The sequence below is a fragment of the Carassius gibelio genome, chromosome A15 (genome assembly GCF_023724105.1).
Source record: "Carassius gibelio isolate Cgi1373 ecotype wild population from Czech Republic chromosome A15, carGib1.2-hapl.c, whole genome shotgun sequence".
Lineage (NCBI taxonomy): Eukaryota > Metazoa > Chordata > Actinopteri > Cypriniformes > Cyprinidae > Carassius > Carassius gibelio.
The window spans coordinates 21795689-21812754 of NC_068385.1; the positions used below are offsets into that span (position 1 = coordinate 21795689).

At 39.1% G+C, this 17066-nt stretch overlaps 1 protein-coding gene across 3 annotated transcripts in view; it reads right to left on the reverse strand.

Moving 5' to 3' along the window:
- Positions 1-17066, reverse strand: part of amotl1 (angiomotin like 1) — a 255112-nt gene that overhangs the window by 43257 nt on the left and 194789 nt on the right. The window lies entirely within an intron of this gene.

Genomic DNA, 17066 nt, shown 5'->3' on the forward strand with positions numbered 1-17066 from the left:
CCATCACACCCAAAGATAAACTGCAGTGCTTTACAACCATAGGACAGGAAGAGCTAAATAAACTTATCATTGTATCTAAACCAACAGCATGTTTATTAGATCCTCTACCCACTAAATTACTGAAAGAGTTGTTACCTGTAGCCGAAGAACCGCTTCTCAATATTATTAACTCATCGTTATCTTTAGGTCACGTCCCAAAACCATTCAAGCTGGTGGTTATCAAGCCTCTTATTAAGAAACCAAAATTAGATCCTAGTGTACTGGCAAATTATAGGCCTAAATATATTATAGGTCAAAAATTTTAGAAAAAGTTGTGTCTGTTCAATTGAGCACCCTACTGCATAAAAATTATCTTTATGAAGAATTTCAGTCAGGTTTCAGGCCCCACCAAAGCACAGAAACTGCACTTGTTAAAATGACAAATGACCTGCTCCTTGCGTCAGATCAAGGCTGCATCTCATTTCTAGTCTTACTTGATCTTAGTGCTGCTTTCGACACCATAGATCATGACATACTCATAGATAGATTACAAAACTCTACAGGTATTCAAGGGCAGGCTCTAAGATGGTTTAGATTCTACCTGTCCGATTTACATCCCGTGGTAACTAGGATTTACACAAGCTCCAGTCTGGATCAAGAACACCTGAGAAGAGATGATGCTGACCCTCAGAGGACCTCAGATGATGCTAACCCTGAATCAACAAACAGAACTAACAAATATTGCTACAAGTGTGACTGCATCATATAACAATTATTAATTAATAATTTTAATAATGTTCATCGTCTAGCTGACTACGTCTTGTATTATTTTTTTTTCTAAAAATCCTGTCAAACGTGCACAAACTGACAGTCACCACCATAAGCTACTACTAAATATTGTAAACATAATTTTCTGTAAAGTTGCTTTGTAACGATTCGTATTGTAAAATGTGCTATACAAATAAACTTGAATTGAATTGAATTGAATTAAGCCTTTAGATGGGCCTGTGCAAAAAAAAGGCTTAGTTTCTGGCTTGTATATGGAGTTATATGAAGTATAACAGCAAATTATAGTGTTTGTGTTTGTGTGTGTGTGTGTGTGTGTGAGAGAGAGAGAGAGAGAGAGAGAGAGAGAGAGAGAGAGAGAGAGAGAGAGTAAAAAGTTAAAAGTAAAAAGAGAGTAACTGTAAAAAAACAAAAAAACAAATTTTACCTCTTTCCAAAAGGGGAAACCAAAAACAATCAAGATTGCATGATTATATGGTGTCATGGCTTTGCAATAAAAAAAAAATGTCGTTATAATGGAAGTCAATGGGGCAAAATCAGCCACCAGCAACAAATTAGGGAGAAAAAATGGAAATCTAATGCTGCACAAAACCAAAAATGCATTAAAGCCAATGTTGCTACTAATCTTTGACATGCACAAGACTGTTATAAAAAGTAAAATTCATAATTTATGAACTTGGCAATTAAAGAGTTAAAATCTTGGATTTTTAAAAAAAACACTTGGTAGTTTTGATTAGGACTGAAGTTGATTAACAGATTTATGCAAAAAAAAAAAAAAAAAAAAAAAAAAAAGAATCTGACACATTTTTACAGTTTAATTGAATGGATGTTTTCATCCCGAACATAACAAAAGGGTAGTGAATTTGAACAATGCACAAGGGTTAAGTCATTTAAGCTTTTTGAAATGCTTGTTTTCACTCAATATCCTGTTAATCTTGAATACCTATAGAGTAGTACTGCATCCTTCATAACTCAAAAAATTCTTTAGTTTTATTATATTCATGAGAGAAAGATAGTCTGTACCGATTTTTCCCGGAAAAAACACGACCGGCTGGTGGCGTGACGTGTGGGTGGAGCTAAAGAATCACGAGCACCAGTAGGCTTTTGCGTTGAGAGCATGTGGAAACTGTGACATTACCGTGAGGGAAAAACCATCACCCAAAACAAACCATGGCTTACAGTCAGATTCAGCCGTTTATTTATGATCCAGAATCAGATCCCGAGGCTGAAACTGAACGAGAGCAGCAGCAGCAGCAACGACTCGCTCCGAGCGGGGCTCGAACCCGGGTCTCTGGCATGGGAGGGGACGCACTAACAAGGAGGCAAAGATATTTTAAGCAGTTTTACTCACCGCCTGCGGTTCCAACACACGATAGTGACCCTATTTCGTTGGGATTGCATCATCCTTAAGAAATAAATGATACGCAAATCTGTCGTCAAACTGGGCCTTGTTTGTAAAACAAGCATCTTCGAAATGCAGGGAACAAACAAAAACACTTGCACAACTCCGTTGATGCTCTGTAAAAATAAACTCCATCCACTGGTCCCTTAATGCTGTTTTTTTTTTTTTGGTAATCTGTGCAGGGTTGTCTTGCCCTGGCAATCAAAAACACACTTCTTTTGTGACCCGCTCTGATCAGTGAAATGTCTGTGCTCAGCCTCGCTATACGGGAGTGCGCGCTCTTCCGGCAGAAGTGCCCTAGGACCCATATAAGGAAATTCCGCTCCATCTAACGTCACACATAGCCATACTCTAAAAAAACTTTCCGAAACTTGTGACAAACCGGAAGGAGTATTTTGGGAACAAAAATACTCCTTCAAACGTACAACTTAATTTTTGAAACTTTGTCCATGTTTAGCATGGGAATCCAACTCTTTAACAGTGTAAAAAACTCAGTATGCATGAAATAGCATTTCACCCCCCCCCCCCCCCCTTTAACCTAATTGAATCTCCAAGTGCCCAACCAAAGAGAACGCAAATCGCTGTAATGATGAGTTAAAAATAAAATAAAATTAACATTTGAGAAAAATCAGCATCCATTTATCAAGTCAGATTATGCAATGTTCTCTCAAACATTTTAGTTTCACAAATTAGTGAAAATTATATAAAGGCTGTATTCACACCAGGAATGTCCGCTTGTTCACTTGCTTTGGTCCGGACCAAATACAATGTTGATTTTTTTTTTTCTGTTTCACACTGCTCTTTTTGCAAGTGAACCAGAAATTGTAAACAAAAACACATGTGTGCTAATGTCATCCATTCATTTGACAGAAATTCTCAAGCAGGGAAAAGCAAACTAATCATGGAGATTTTTTTGTAGTGCTAATAATATATATTTTCAGATTTTCTCTTATCAAATACAAAAGCAACATGAAGACACTTGACAGTGTCAGATGAGACAATGTAATCTATACAATGTTGTAACAAGGATTTTGCAAAGAACGAAGAAGTGCTGCAAGACGGTTCTGGCGGAGAGAGCATGCTCTTATGTGTGCCTACCATGGCATCATGACAGGCAGAATAAAGAAAGCGAAAGCGAAAGTGAAACTTAAAAAAAACACAGCGCACAGGAAAGCAATTGCAGGCTTTCGCAAGTGTCAGCTAACTGCGCGATCATCCGTAAACTAGAGCTCTAAACAGGCCTCAAATTTAGGCCTGATCCAAGCCCGCCCTTTTCCCAAAACAGCTTATACTACTGTTTCAACTATTAAAAATAAATCAGTTTTGTATGTAATGTCAAAGTGATTATATTCTATTTCATTTTTTATCAGGTTAATTTAAAAAAAATCTTTGGAGCATTTTTTGTTCTTTTAATAAAAGTTTTTTGTTTGTAAAAATAATGACCAAGCGAACAAGCTGATCATGTTTGATCAATTTAGCCTTCTCAAATCATCACAACTTACCTAAAATAAAATCTATAGATATACTAAAACAGTTCAAGCATATAACAATGTTTAAACATAAAACCTATATAAGTGTGCGCTATATCCAATAGTTTGTGTGGAGAGTGGAAGCTATGCGCGCTTTGCAGGACAAAGAGGCACCAGCGTGATCACTTGTTTTCCATGGATATGCCGTCATTTTTGCTCGTAATGTAAGAGTAATTCATCATTCATAACTGTAAAGGGTATGGGTTTCATTCACCCACAATATCAAGAAAACATTGTACGTTTATTAAATAAAGAAAACAAACATGATGAGCTTTATGCCGTCTGGTCTTGAATAGGATCGCTTCACAAAAATGAACCAAAATACATGCCTCAGAGACATGATAAATATATGTATAGAAAGCTTTAAATTAGTACTTAACAAAATTTAACATATTGAAAACAATAACTCTTTTATTATAATCATAATCCAAAGTTCGTTTTTTTTTATTGGTTGAGCTAGACGTAATTACGTCATTGGCAATAATTGCCCTTCATTCAAGTCTTCGGTTTACCCGCATTCATAATTTACCCGCATTCTGGGTTCAGTATACTGGTGATCCAAAAACCAATGCAACCGGTTCTTGACTTGAGAACGAGTCAATTTTTTGTTTGTTCCCTGCTGGAAAAATTAAATTAAATTAAACTTTCATATATTTTAGATTCATTGCAAACCAACTGAAATATTTCAGGCCTTTTATTGTTTTAATACTGATGATTTTGGCATACAGCTCATGAAAACCCAAAATTCCTATCTAAAAAAAAAAATAGCATATTTCATCCGACCAATAAAAGAAAAGTGTTTTTAATAGAAAAAAAGTCAACCTTCAAATAATTATGTTCAGTTATGCACTCAGTACTTGGTTGGGAATCCTTTTGCAGAAATGACTGCTTTAATGCGGCGTGGCATGGAGGCAATCAGCCTGTGGCACTGCTAAGGTGTTATGGAGGCCCAGGATGTCCTTAAGCTCATCCAGAGTGTTGGGTCTTGCGTCTCTCAACTTTCTGTTCACAATATCCCACAGATTCTCTATGGGGTTCAGGTCAGGAGAGTTGGCAGGCCAATTGAGCACAGTAATACCATGGTCAGTAAACCATTTACCAGTGGTTTTGGCACTGTGAGCAGGTGCCAGGTCGTGCTGAAAAACAAAATCTTCATCTCCATAAAGCTTTTTAGCAGATGGAAGCATGAAGTGCTCCAAAATCTCCTGATAGCTAGCTGCATTGACCCTGCCCTTGAAAAAACACAGTGGACCAACACAAGCAGCTGACATGGCACCCCAGACCATCACTGACTGTGGGTACTTGACACTGGACTTCAGGCATTTTGGCATTTCCTTTTCCCCAGTCTTCCTCCAGACTCTGGCACCTTGATTTCCGAATGACATGCAAAATTATCTTTCATTCTAAAAAAGTACTTTGGACCACTGAGCAACAGTCCAGTGCTGCTTCTCTGTAGCCCATTTCCTGCACACGCCTTTGCACGGTGGCTCTGGATGTTTCTACTCCAGACTCAGTCCACTGCTTCCGCAGGTCCCCCAAGGTCTGGAATCGGTCCTTCTCCACAATCTTCCTCAGGGTCCGGTCACCTCTTCTCGTTGTGCAGCGTTTTTTGCCACACTTTTTCCTTCCCACAGACTTCCCACTGAGGTGCCTTGATACAGCACTCTGAGAACTGCCTATTTGTTCAGAAATTTCTTTCTGTGTCTTACCCTCTCGCTTGAGGGTGTCAATGATGGCCTTCTGGACAGCAGTCAGGTCCGCAGTCTTACCCATGATTGCGGTTTTGAGTAATGAACCAGGCTAGGAGTTTTTAAAAGCCTCAGGAATCTTTTGCAGGTGTTTATATATAAAACCATTACAGAATGTGTAATGGTTTTAATGGGAATTCTATTGGTTTTAATGGACACTGTAATGGTCTCTGTTGGTCATGGTGGCATTGTATTGTCTATTGTCTATTGGTTACCATTAAGGACCAATAGAACAACATTGGAAACTTCTGGTGGTATCTACTGAACACCAGTATGAACCATTTTGACTTCAATAAACTTAGTGGTTTCTTTGGGAAACTGTATTGGTCCTAGCGGGTACTGCTGAATAAAATAAATGAAAACATAAACAATAGAAACCATTACAGAGTTTGTAATTGTTTTAATGGCTATAATGGGAATTCTGTTGGTTTTAATGGACACTGTAATGGTCCCCGTGGGTCTCTATTGATAATTTGCTTTCTTCTATTGGTAGCGTGTATTGTCTATTGGATACCATAAAGGACCAATAGAACACCTTTGGGAAATTATGGTGGTACCCACCCAGCACCAGACATCATGTGGGCGTTGTTCATTCATTTTTAATCAATGATTTTTTTTCCAATGTTATTTCTAAACAATGCTTAACATTTCAAAATTATATTATATTATATTAGTTGATATTATATTATATTATATTATATTGCGGACGACGTCACCATGGAAACGAGGCGGCAGCTCAACTGTCAAAAAGTTGAACGCTGACTATCAATGTGGTTTTCACAATTTCTTTAGGTAGGTTTCATCTAAAATTGCACGCAGAGTACATAAAAGTGATTCTGACTTATTTCGTGTAAAAAGGCATCACGTCTTTGCCGGGTAGCATGGCTACCACAGGTGTTACGAGCAGTGATGGTCTAACATGACGCCATGGGGTTAAAATTCTGAGTAAATTCAGTGTAGAGGAATGTGCTTTAGCAGTTGGCAATGTGGTGGGTGGCAACTCTATTGTTTCTGCATCTAAGATGAACAACACGATTGTTTTATTTGTAAATTCAATCGAAAAAGCCAACGAAGTTGTTCAAACAGGAGTCATCATTAATGGTACGCTTACACCCATACTCCCTCTTAGCAGCCCTTCTAGAAAGGTTATTTTGTCAAATGTTCCCCCTTTTGTTGCTGATGCAAGTATTGCTAAGGAACTGTCTTTTTTTGGCAAGATAGTCTCTCCTATTAGGAAGATTGCTCTTGGCTGTAAATCACCCTTGCTGAAAATGTTGTGTCTTTTTGGAGGCAGGTCTATATGATTCAGAAAAATAACGCTGATGAGCTTAACCTGTCATTTAATGTTAAAGTTGAGGATTTTAACTATACAGTTTATGCAATGTCTGAGAACATAATGAAGTGTTACGGTTGTGGAAAAAGTAGGGGTGCTCCGATCACGATCGGCCGATCGTTAATGCGCATTTCGTCATTAAAGCCGGTTCTCTAATCAGCTGGTTAATTGCATCAGGTGTGTGATTTCACATAGAGCAGCTGTTACTACACGGAGCCGTTGTTAATAGAGAAGATGCACCAAAAAACGCTGAAAATGAAGTGGATTTGCGCATCTAATCTATTAACAACGGCTCTGTGTAGTAACAGCTGCTCTATGTGAAATCACGCACCTGATTGAATTAACCGTTGATTAGAAAACCGGCTTTACTGACGAGATGCGCATAACGATCGGCCGATCGTGATCGGAGCACCCCTAGGAAAAAGTAACCATTTGATACGTGCTTGTCCTGAAAAGATGGAAAAAAATGCTACTGTACAGACAACCTCTGAGAATAATCAGTCTAGAGTTGTGTCTGTTGCAGATAATGTTGGGACTTCAGTTGCTGTTCAGTCAGTTGTGAATAAACCTACTATGGCTGAGATTACTGCAGGTTCTATTTCTGTACCTGATCTTACAATTTCTGAGTCTGCTGATAAAAACAGCGCCATTATTGTAAGTACAGATAACATGGCAACCAATAATGTATTGGTTAGTGAAGCTGTTGTTGAACTGGAGAGCATTCAACTGCTAACTGCTAAGGTAGCATTCAATCATCCTGGGTAACACATACTATCACCAGTTAATACTATTTTCTACAGTAGAATAAAACTGAATTTATTTATTTTTTACTGGCCTTTGTATATGGCACAGAGACAGCCCTGTTAACTTACCGTCGGCAGTCGTCAACATGTGCGCGTGGGCACACAACCACCCCCCCCCCCCCCCCCCCGATCGCTGCCCGCGCGTGTAGCCTGTCAGATACATAGGTCAGATCCCCCGTCGCCAATCAAATTACAGCGTTTCTTGTACTGTCGTCGTCCTGGCCATTAGAATCGATCCGAATAGCAGTGCAAAGATACAGATAGCTGTTCAAAGGAGCTTGCTAAATATAGGTGGGGACAAATTTGTCATCTCAAAATATTGATAGGGACTAGTACCTAGCGTCCCCCCTAAACCTACGCCCATGCCTGAAATGGAAATGGTTCCTTCCCCAATTGTCATATAGAGGTCGTATACTTATAATTAACAGCTTGGTGGGGTCCTCTCTATGGCATAAACTTGCATGCGTAGATCCACCTCTTGGACTTTTACCAAAACTTCAAGGAGAAATGGTAATTTTTTTTCTGGGACAATTTGCACTGGACTCCTCAAGTGTTCTTTTCCTGCAAATACATGAAGGAGGTCAAGGTTTGGTCAATCTTGTCAGCAGAGGAGCGACCTATCGGTTACAGTTTATACAATGATTACTCATGGGACCTCAAAATCTAGTGTGGAAGCCATTAGCACCACGTGGAGTCAATGGAATGGGACTTCATGCAGCGCTTTTATTAATGAATTTTACTTTTTTAGATTAAACTAGACTACCTTCGTTTTAAGTCTCTTTAAGGTATGGAGACTTTTTAAACATCGACTGAGTCAGCTAAATCTCTTTTTTGGTTGCTTGAAAAACCTGTGACTTTTGGAAGTCGTCTTGATGTGTCCGGAGATGACATTCCAGGGCTTAAAAACGTACTTGTGTCAAAAAAAAAAAAAAAAAAATATATATATATATATACAAATAAAAGATATTGTTGACAAAGCTAGACCTGGACTAAAAAATGCAGAGACTCTTGCTTTACACCTGGGTATAAGATCAGTAAGATTTGTTAGAAAGTTTCTACACAAAATAAGTTTGGTTTTAAACTCTGAGGAAAAAATATACTTGAAGATTTTTTTCCAGACATCAAAATTATACCTGATCTTGAGGAATCTAGTTTTAATAGTCCTCTGTTGTGTTTGAAAGAAAATGAAAGTGTTTTAGATTTGTGTTTTAGCATTAGATTTATTTTTCGTGTCTGTTTTTGCCCCATTGTCTTTCATTATAACGACATTTTTTGATTACAGATCAAGATGGGGCCAGGCCAGTGCCACAACACAAGATGGCCGCCAGCCCAGAGCCACTGTGCAGAATGGCCGCCGGTCCAACACCACTGCCCATAATGGCTCAGGTCCTGCAACACTGCACAAGATGACCGTCAGCCCAGCGCCACGAGGCAAGATGGATGCCAGCATAGCGTCACAGCACAAAGTGGTCACCAGCCCAGCGCTACGGTGCAAGAAGGCTGCCAGCTCAGCGCCGAAGCCCAAGATGACCGCTGAGACATTTTTGGATCATTTCCCCCATGCTGTCAAAGATCCTAGAGATTCCCAGGAGTGTTGACGTCACGTCTGCTGAGCCAGCACCACAGTACAAGATGGCCACCAACCCAGCGCCACTGCACAAGATGGCCGCCAGCCCGGAGCCACTGCAGAGGATGGAAGCTACAGTGGGCTTTCCAGAGTCGAGTCATATTCCCGTTGACCCTCCAGAGATGAGTCAGGTTCCCGTTGACCCTCCAGAGTTGAGTCGAGTCAGGTGCTCATGGACCCTCCAGAGTCAGGGTTAGTCACCGTTGACCTTTCAGAGTCAGGGCTAGTTCCTGTTGACCTTCCAGAGTCGAGTCAGGTGCTCGTTGACTTTCCAGAGTTGAGTCAGGTTCTGGTTGACCCTCCAGAGTCGAGTCGGGTGATCGTGGACCCTCCAGAGTTGAGTCAGGTGCTCATGGACCCGCCAGAGTCCGGGTTAGTCACCGTTGACCTTCCAGAGTCAGGGCTAGTTCCTGTTGACCTCGCCTCTGCGGAACTTCCAGAGACTCGTCATGTCTCAGTCAAACTCTCTGAGCACACGACTGTTCCTGTTGTGGCCACGGAGGCTACCCTTAACATGCTAATGTTCTATGTTTCAGACTTGCCCAACCAGACTTTTCCTCCCGTTGGTCCAGCCGCACGGATGTGGTGGTCTTCTGCTCCACCCTGGAGGCTTTCTGACTCGACCACAAGGATGTGGTGGTCTTCTGCTCCGCCCTGGGGGGTGTCTGGTTTGACCACACGGACGTGGTGGTCTTCTGTTCTGCCCTGGGGGGTTTCCACCCTGACCACAAGGTTGTGGTGGTCTTCTGCTCCGCCCTGAGGGGCGTCTGGTTCAGCTGCATGGTTGTGGTGGTCTTCTGTTCCGCCCTGGGGGACTCCGATCTCAACCACATGGACGTGGTGGTCTTCTGCTCCGCCCTGGGGGGCTTACGCCCTGACCATACGGTTGTGGTAGTCTTCTGCTCCACCCTGGGGGGGCGTTCGTCCCGACCACACGGTTATGGTGGTCTTCTGCTCCGCCCTGGCGGGCGTCACGTGATGTCCTCCTTGGACTTGTGTTTTTGTGTTTATTTTTTGTTGTTTTTTCTGTCTGTGTCTTTCTTTCTGTTTCCTCCTATGGACCTGGCCCTCCGTCCCTCCCCCTGATCCTCCGCCAGTCCACCACACTCCAGGACTCCTTGTTTTGTGTTGTACTTCTCTTGTCTCTGTTTCCCCATTTTACCTGGTCGTCTTGTCACTGTTTCCCCATTCTACCTGGTCCTCTTGTCTCTGTCTTACCATTTTATCTGGCCCTCCATCCCTCCCCCTGATCCTCCGCTGCTCCACCTCCCTCCTGGTCTCTTTGTGTCTTTGGTTTCTCTTGGGTTCGGGTGGAGCATCTGGCAGCTGCTCCGTGGAGGAGGGGGTAATGTCACGCTGTCTAGTCTCTTTTTCCCTGGGTGTCCACTAGTGGGCTCACTTCCCCTTAGGCACTTCACCGTAGGCACTAGAATTCCTCTAGTTTGGTCGTCTTCACAGTAATTGCACTCCTGTTAATCGCACCAGGTGCAGGCACTCTATTGTCATTATCCTCCCTATATATTCCAGTATTTTCCTGTTGTTTGTATGGAGTCCTTACCCTTCGTGTATGCAGCATGCTCGTCATCCGAGATTCCCCTTTGTTTTCATGTATTCCGAGTTTCTCCTTAGCCTTCTCGTCCTCCGAGTTCCCTTTCCTTTCTTTTCCAGTTCCCTCCTTTGTTTCCTTTGTTTGTTTTGTTTTGGACTGATTGTTTGGTTTTGACCCTGGCTTGTTTTGACAATGATTTTTGGATTACCCTTGTTTGAATAAATACCTGCAATTGGATCGCTTGCTATCTCCCCGTGTCTCTCTCTGGTACACGAATGGTCACCGAGTGATGGAAGCCCTTCAAGAACGGAGCAGAATGCTGAAGATGATGCCCGAAGTGTGAGTCTGTCTATATGTTATTCTCTGTGCAGTACAAATTTAAAAATGCACAAATGAATATGAACAATTAAAGTTTAACTGGGCATGCACACAATATAAGCTTATGTTCACACCTGGAATTAACTTATTATTAATTAAAGATCTCAAACTGCAAAAAGATAAATGGTAAGTTGACCCAAAAATGATAAATTGTCATCATTTTTCACACTAAACTTGCATTTATTTTCCAAACACAAATGAAGATATTTTGAATGAGATAACTTCCTTTCATCGACAGTCTACACAACTAACAGTTTGATACTTCAAGAATTGCATAAAGAAATCATAAAAGTAGTCCAAATGAATCGAGCGGTTTAGTCCAAATTTTCTGAAGAGACTCGATCACTGTACAATGAACAGAATAACTTTTTTTTCACATGTAAACATTGATCAGGGAACAAAAACAGAAAATTTGGACTAAACCACATGATACGTATGAATTACTTCTCTTTATGGATTAGATCTCTTTATAAAGTATTAAAGTGGTAGTTGCATGGACGTCATTTAAGAGACAGAAATCTTATATTCTATTAAAATATCTACAGTTGTGTTTGAAAGATAACAACAGGCTGAGTAAACTGATGAAATTTTCTTTTTTTAACGAACCCTGTAATAAAAGTATATGGCCATATGTCACCCAAGATACGTGCTAATGCCAGGTTGTGAACAGAGCCACTGTGTGACTACACAATCAACTTAGCAGAATGGTTTCTGAGAGAGATGTTTTCATTAAAAAATTTTCCAAGAAGCCAAGTTCCTGGCTTCTCCCAAGACCTTCAAGGACCCAACTGACCTCTGAATCAGCTGTAAAGGAGGATGAAACAGATTGTCTAAGGTGAGACTATATTTCAGAATAAGAATATCTATATTCATGCTGTATCTATATTCTGTGTTCATGCATTTTTTTGCTGATTTTGTCATCTCTGCTATCTAGAATGGGAAAGAGATATTGCATCATTTGGTCTCCTACTTCATTTGATTCCACCATCATCACAAGGCTGCAAGGGACCTTGAAAAATGTCATCATTTTTAGCAAACAGCCCTTAGCAAACAGGGAGTATTGCTTGGAACACATGCATCACAGCTACAGAGGCTGACAGATGCTGTTAACCAGATTGGGGAATCTCTGCAACAACTACAAGCCCACTTGCCCAGAGGACCTGTGGCAGCACTGGCCCCAGATGCTCCAACAATAGCTGCACCTATTTCCCAGGAACCCAAGATCCCAGCCCCTCAGCGCTATGACGGGAAGCCCGGTACCTGTAAGTCTCTCTGATTTTTGAACTCCAACTCTCTTCCTTTGCCTCTGAGAAGGCTAAGATTGCATACAGTAGGTGGCCAGCCTATCTGGGGCTTACCGCCGTGCGGTGCCATGGTGGTAACTGTAATTCAGTCGGGTGTTAAAATAATTCGCGAAACTACTGCCAGGTTGCGCAAAGGGACGGATTGCGAAATGAATGTAATTGTAAAATGAGATAAAAGAAGGAAGTAAAACAACAATAACATTATGATATAACATTGTAACATTTAAAAAAAATCTTTTTACAATTTGTTAATTTTTAAAATGTAGGATAGTCTTAGGCTACAGTCTACTAAACAAAAATTAAAAGAAGACCTTAACACAAAGGATTAATTAAGGGATTTTTATTAAACAGTAAATAAATATAAGGCCTAAATATATATATATATATATTAGTGCTGTCAATCGATTAAAAAAAATTAATCGCACATTTTTTTTTAAATTAATCGCGATTAATTGCAATTAAAAGACTGAAACTTTTGGATATGTAAATGTAAAATGTAAATAATTTATGTAAACTCAAGACAAAGAAACTACTTAAATTCAAAATATTATTGTTTATTGGAATTTTTGTTTAACTTGTAACACAGATTTTCTCATGTAAACAACATACCTGCAATAAACCATCAATATCCTCCAAATTAACTGTTGGCTTGAAAGCCATATTTATTACAGAAATAAAAACACAGGCATGTAAGTGCCATTTGAATTTCAAAACAATCAGTGCCAATAAAAAACAAAAATGATTTCCAAGTTGAATTCTAAGTGGACTGCAAAAAAATTCCAAAGTATAGTCATTGCCAGTGCTTTAAGTGGGCCGGATATTTTATAATAATATAAATTATAAATTATACTAAAGCAAAATCTTGAGTATTTATTGTCTGATAAACATTAAAAACTGTCTGCGAAGGTTGAGTTCTAAAAAAAATACCGTAGACGGCAAGGCACAAATTTAGATATTCATTTATCTAATTAATCTATAGCCTATGCACAAAGACAATATGATCTTTTTGTCCCCTTTTTGTTTTAAAGCTTGATGAAGAGAGAGAGCTCAAAAAATTCAAAAAATGCCAGCGAATGAACGTAAAAACTGTGAATAGTCGCAGTATCAGTATTGAAGGAGAAGTGCTAGATTTTCGTTTTTTTTTTTTTTTTTTTTTTTTTTTGACCCGCAACTCACTTGAAGAAGTTCAGATAAATGGAAACACCATACACTATGTAACAATCCTTAAAGCGGGGGGGGGGGGAATGCTCGTTTTCCCTCAATATCCTGTTAATCTTGAGTACCTATAGAGTAGTACTGCATCCTTCATAACTCCAAAAAGTCTTTAGTTTTATTATATTCATAAGCGAAATATAGTCTGTACTGATTTTTCCCGGAAAAACACGACCGGCTAGAGGCGTGACGTGTGGGCGGAGCTAAAGAATCACGAGCGCGAGTAGGCTTTTGCGTTGAGAACGCTTGGAAGCTGTGACATTACCGTGAGGAAAAAAACATCATCCCAAACAAACCATGGCTAACAGTCAGTTTCAGCGTATATTTATGATCCAGAATCCGATCCAGAGGCTGAAATTTAACAAGAGCAGCAGCAGCAACGACGTCTCTATGTGGTATGTACTGAAACTGTATATATTTGCTTAGTGGTTTTTGAAAATGACTGAGTTCAAATTTATGTCGTCTTTTTTTTTTTTTTTTTTTTATTATTATTTTTTTAAGCTGTAATTCAAATCCGGCGTCAAACTGGGCCTTGTTTGTAAAACAAGCATCTTCGAAATGCAGGGAACAAACAAAAACACTTGCACAACTCCGTTGATGCTCTGTAAAAATAAACTCCATCCACTGGTCCCTTAATGCTGTTTTTTTTTTTTTTTTGGTAATCTGTGCAGGGTTGTCTTGCCCTGGCAACCAAAAACACACTCCTTTTGTGACATTTCGTGACCCTCTCGCTCTGATCAGTGAATGTCTGTGCTCTCAGTGCTCTGCTATACGGGAGCGCGCGCTCTTCCGGCAGAAGTGCCCTTAGGACCCATATAAGGAAATTCCGCTCCATCTAACGTCACACAGAGCCACATGAAAAAAACTTTCCGGAACTTGTGACAAACCGGAAGGAGTATTTTTCTAACAAAAATACTCCTTCAAACGTACAACTTAATTTTTGAAACTTTTTCCATGTTTAGCATGGGAATCCAACTCTATAACAGTGTAAAAAAACTCAGTATTCATGAAATAGCATTTCACTCCTTGAGAATTTAAAGTTAGTTTAATAGTATTTAAATTCAAGTTTTAAAAAAGGTTTTAATTGCTTAAATTATTTTTATTAATTAACAATATCTTATCATGTTTATTCTTGTTAAAAAAAAAAACTTGTTTATTCTTTAGGAAAACAAGGGAAAAAAGAAGGGACAATCCGAATATTTGTTTTGCTCTACCTATTTATGTAAGCTACAATTATTCAAATAATAATAATAATAATAATAATAATAATAATAATAATAATAATAATAATAATAATAATAAAATAATTTCATTAAAAATACCATTAGCCTGAGTAATTTTGACCATTATAGAATTGTGACTTTAAAGATTAGTCATTTAGGTGGTAAAAATACTGTGAAATTAATAATGGCAAGGATTTTAGAGCATAAAAACTGAAGGTTTATGAAACATTATGAAACAAGCATTTTTTTAAACAACAGAACTTAAAGTTGTGAACTAAAATATTATTTCAACCATACAGCATGTGAATAAATAAAATGCATAATTTTCATAACATTTCATTATTCATAAAATGCATAACGTTTCTGGTGTTTGGATTTGTACTTCAATATAATGAGCTCCAATGATATACGTCTTCGTTCCGTTAGAATTTTCCTGCCTTGCTAAATGTTGGGCTCATGATCAATAAGTTCGCCTCAATCAGATTCAGTAAAGTCAAACCGCAGACAGTGAAGCCTCGGAGACCCGCGCACTGTGAGGCGGGAACAGAGGACTCCGCTTGGTCTTAAAGCCTCCCGCAAACATCCACGATCACAAATAACAATGATTTTCGTAAAATAATGATTAATTATTAATTGATGATTTGTTATTATCATTATGGTCTTGTGAAAATAATAACACGGGCTGTGAGAAAATAATGAATACAAAGAGTTGTGCTGCTGAGTGCAGGCATGTTTCAGCCCAGTAACACACCGTTCCTCAGAGCAAAAACACAGACCGAATTCTGTTCAGCTGGAGGGGGTTGGGTTTTGGATAGTTATTCATGGCTTGTGAATTGCTGTGAATTGCTCTTTCATATGGACAGTGTCTTATGAGGCTTTCACTTGGTTATATTCACAGTGCTGGCTCTCTCCGACGAGAGAAATGCAACATTCACACATTACACTATTCCTTTTCGTTTAAAAACATTTCAAGCTTTCTGTAGATATATTTTTAATTTACCTATGTGAGACACCACGATATTATGTTAATTAAAAAATTATACATTCATTATCATGAAAAAGTAAAGTGATGAGACGGTGCCTCCCTGTCATTAATGCACATTAATAATTTTTGCACAAACACTTGAATATGAGTTTCTTATCACGAGTAAAATTCATGCCAACAGCCAACATATTTAGCTTGATCAGAAGGTTGACTGGAAGAGTCGAGCGGGATGTTAAGAGTTTGTCTGTTTCTTTTACTGATTATTTTCGGGTTAAAGCATGATTTAAACAGATTCACACTCAATCGCTTTCGCAATAATGCGTTCAATGCGTAATCTTACAGTGCTACATTATCAGCATGCTATCTGATTTTGATATCTTGAAGTTAATTGATCTGTTTAGATAAAATAACTTACAAAAATATACTGTTATTTTCATCACAAACAAAATTTTCACAGCAGAAAGCAGCAATTAAAGATTTAATGCTTACAATGTTAATAGTTTGGCATGTGATAGGCTATAGGGAAAAAAGTTTACACAAAATAGCTTAAGCCACTTTGAAATCTCCTGTTATTTTTTTTTATTATTATTATTATTTTATATGCTATGTTATGAACACAACATTTCAAACATACTGAAATACTTTATTCACGGAGTGAAGGCAGAGCCTGTTTCTGGGATCAGTGCGCGTGGAGGGGAAGTTGTTGCTGCTCACAGACACTGCTGTGAGTGAGAGAGATGTTTCACCTGACGAAATGAAGACGACCGCGCGAACACAAGCACAGAACATCCGCCAAAAATCAACCTGCAGCAATGCTCGTTAATCGACTCGCCAAGCTTTACTTTTGTAATTCGATAATATGACCATACAGTCAATACAGATATTTAATAAAAACATTTTCCAACAAAAGACAACAGAACACAGTGATGGATACACTGGACACGATCTCCATCAGTGAACTGATGCTCGTTCTGTTTATGATGAAATGTTCTGACACTGCCTTCAGATGATTTGACACTATAGTGTGATGTCATCAAGTTTAGACACACGTTTCGCTGTGGGGCACAGATTACAACTTTCGCGTCCGGTCTAGACACAGACGGTGACTGCTCTATTTACAAATAAGTTATATAAGAAAAAAAGAAAAAAATCTAAACCAGCGGCATAACGAGATGGAAATATAAACTAGAAAACAGGTCCTCCATCCA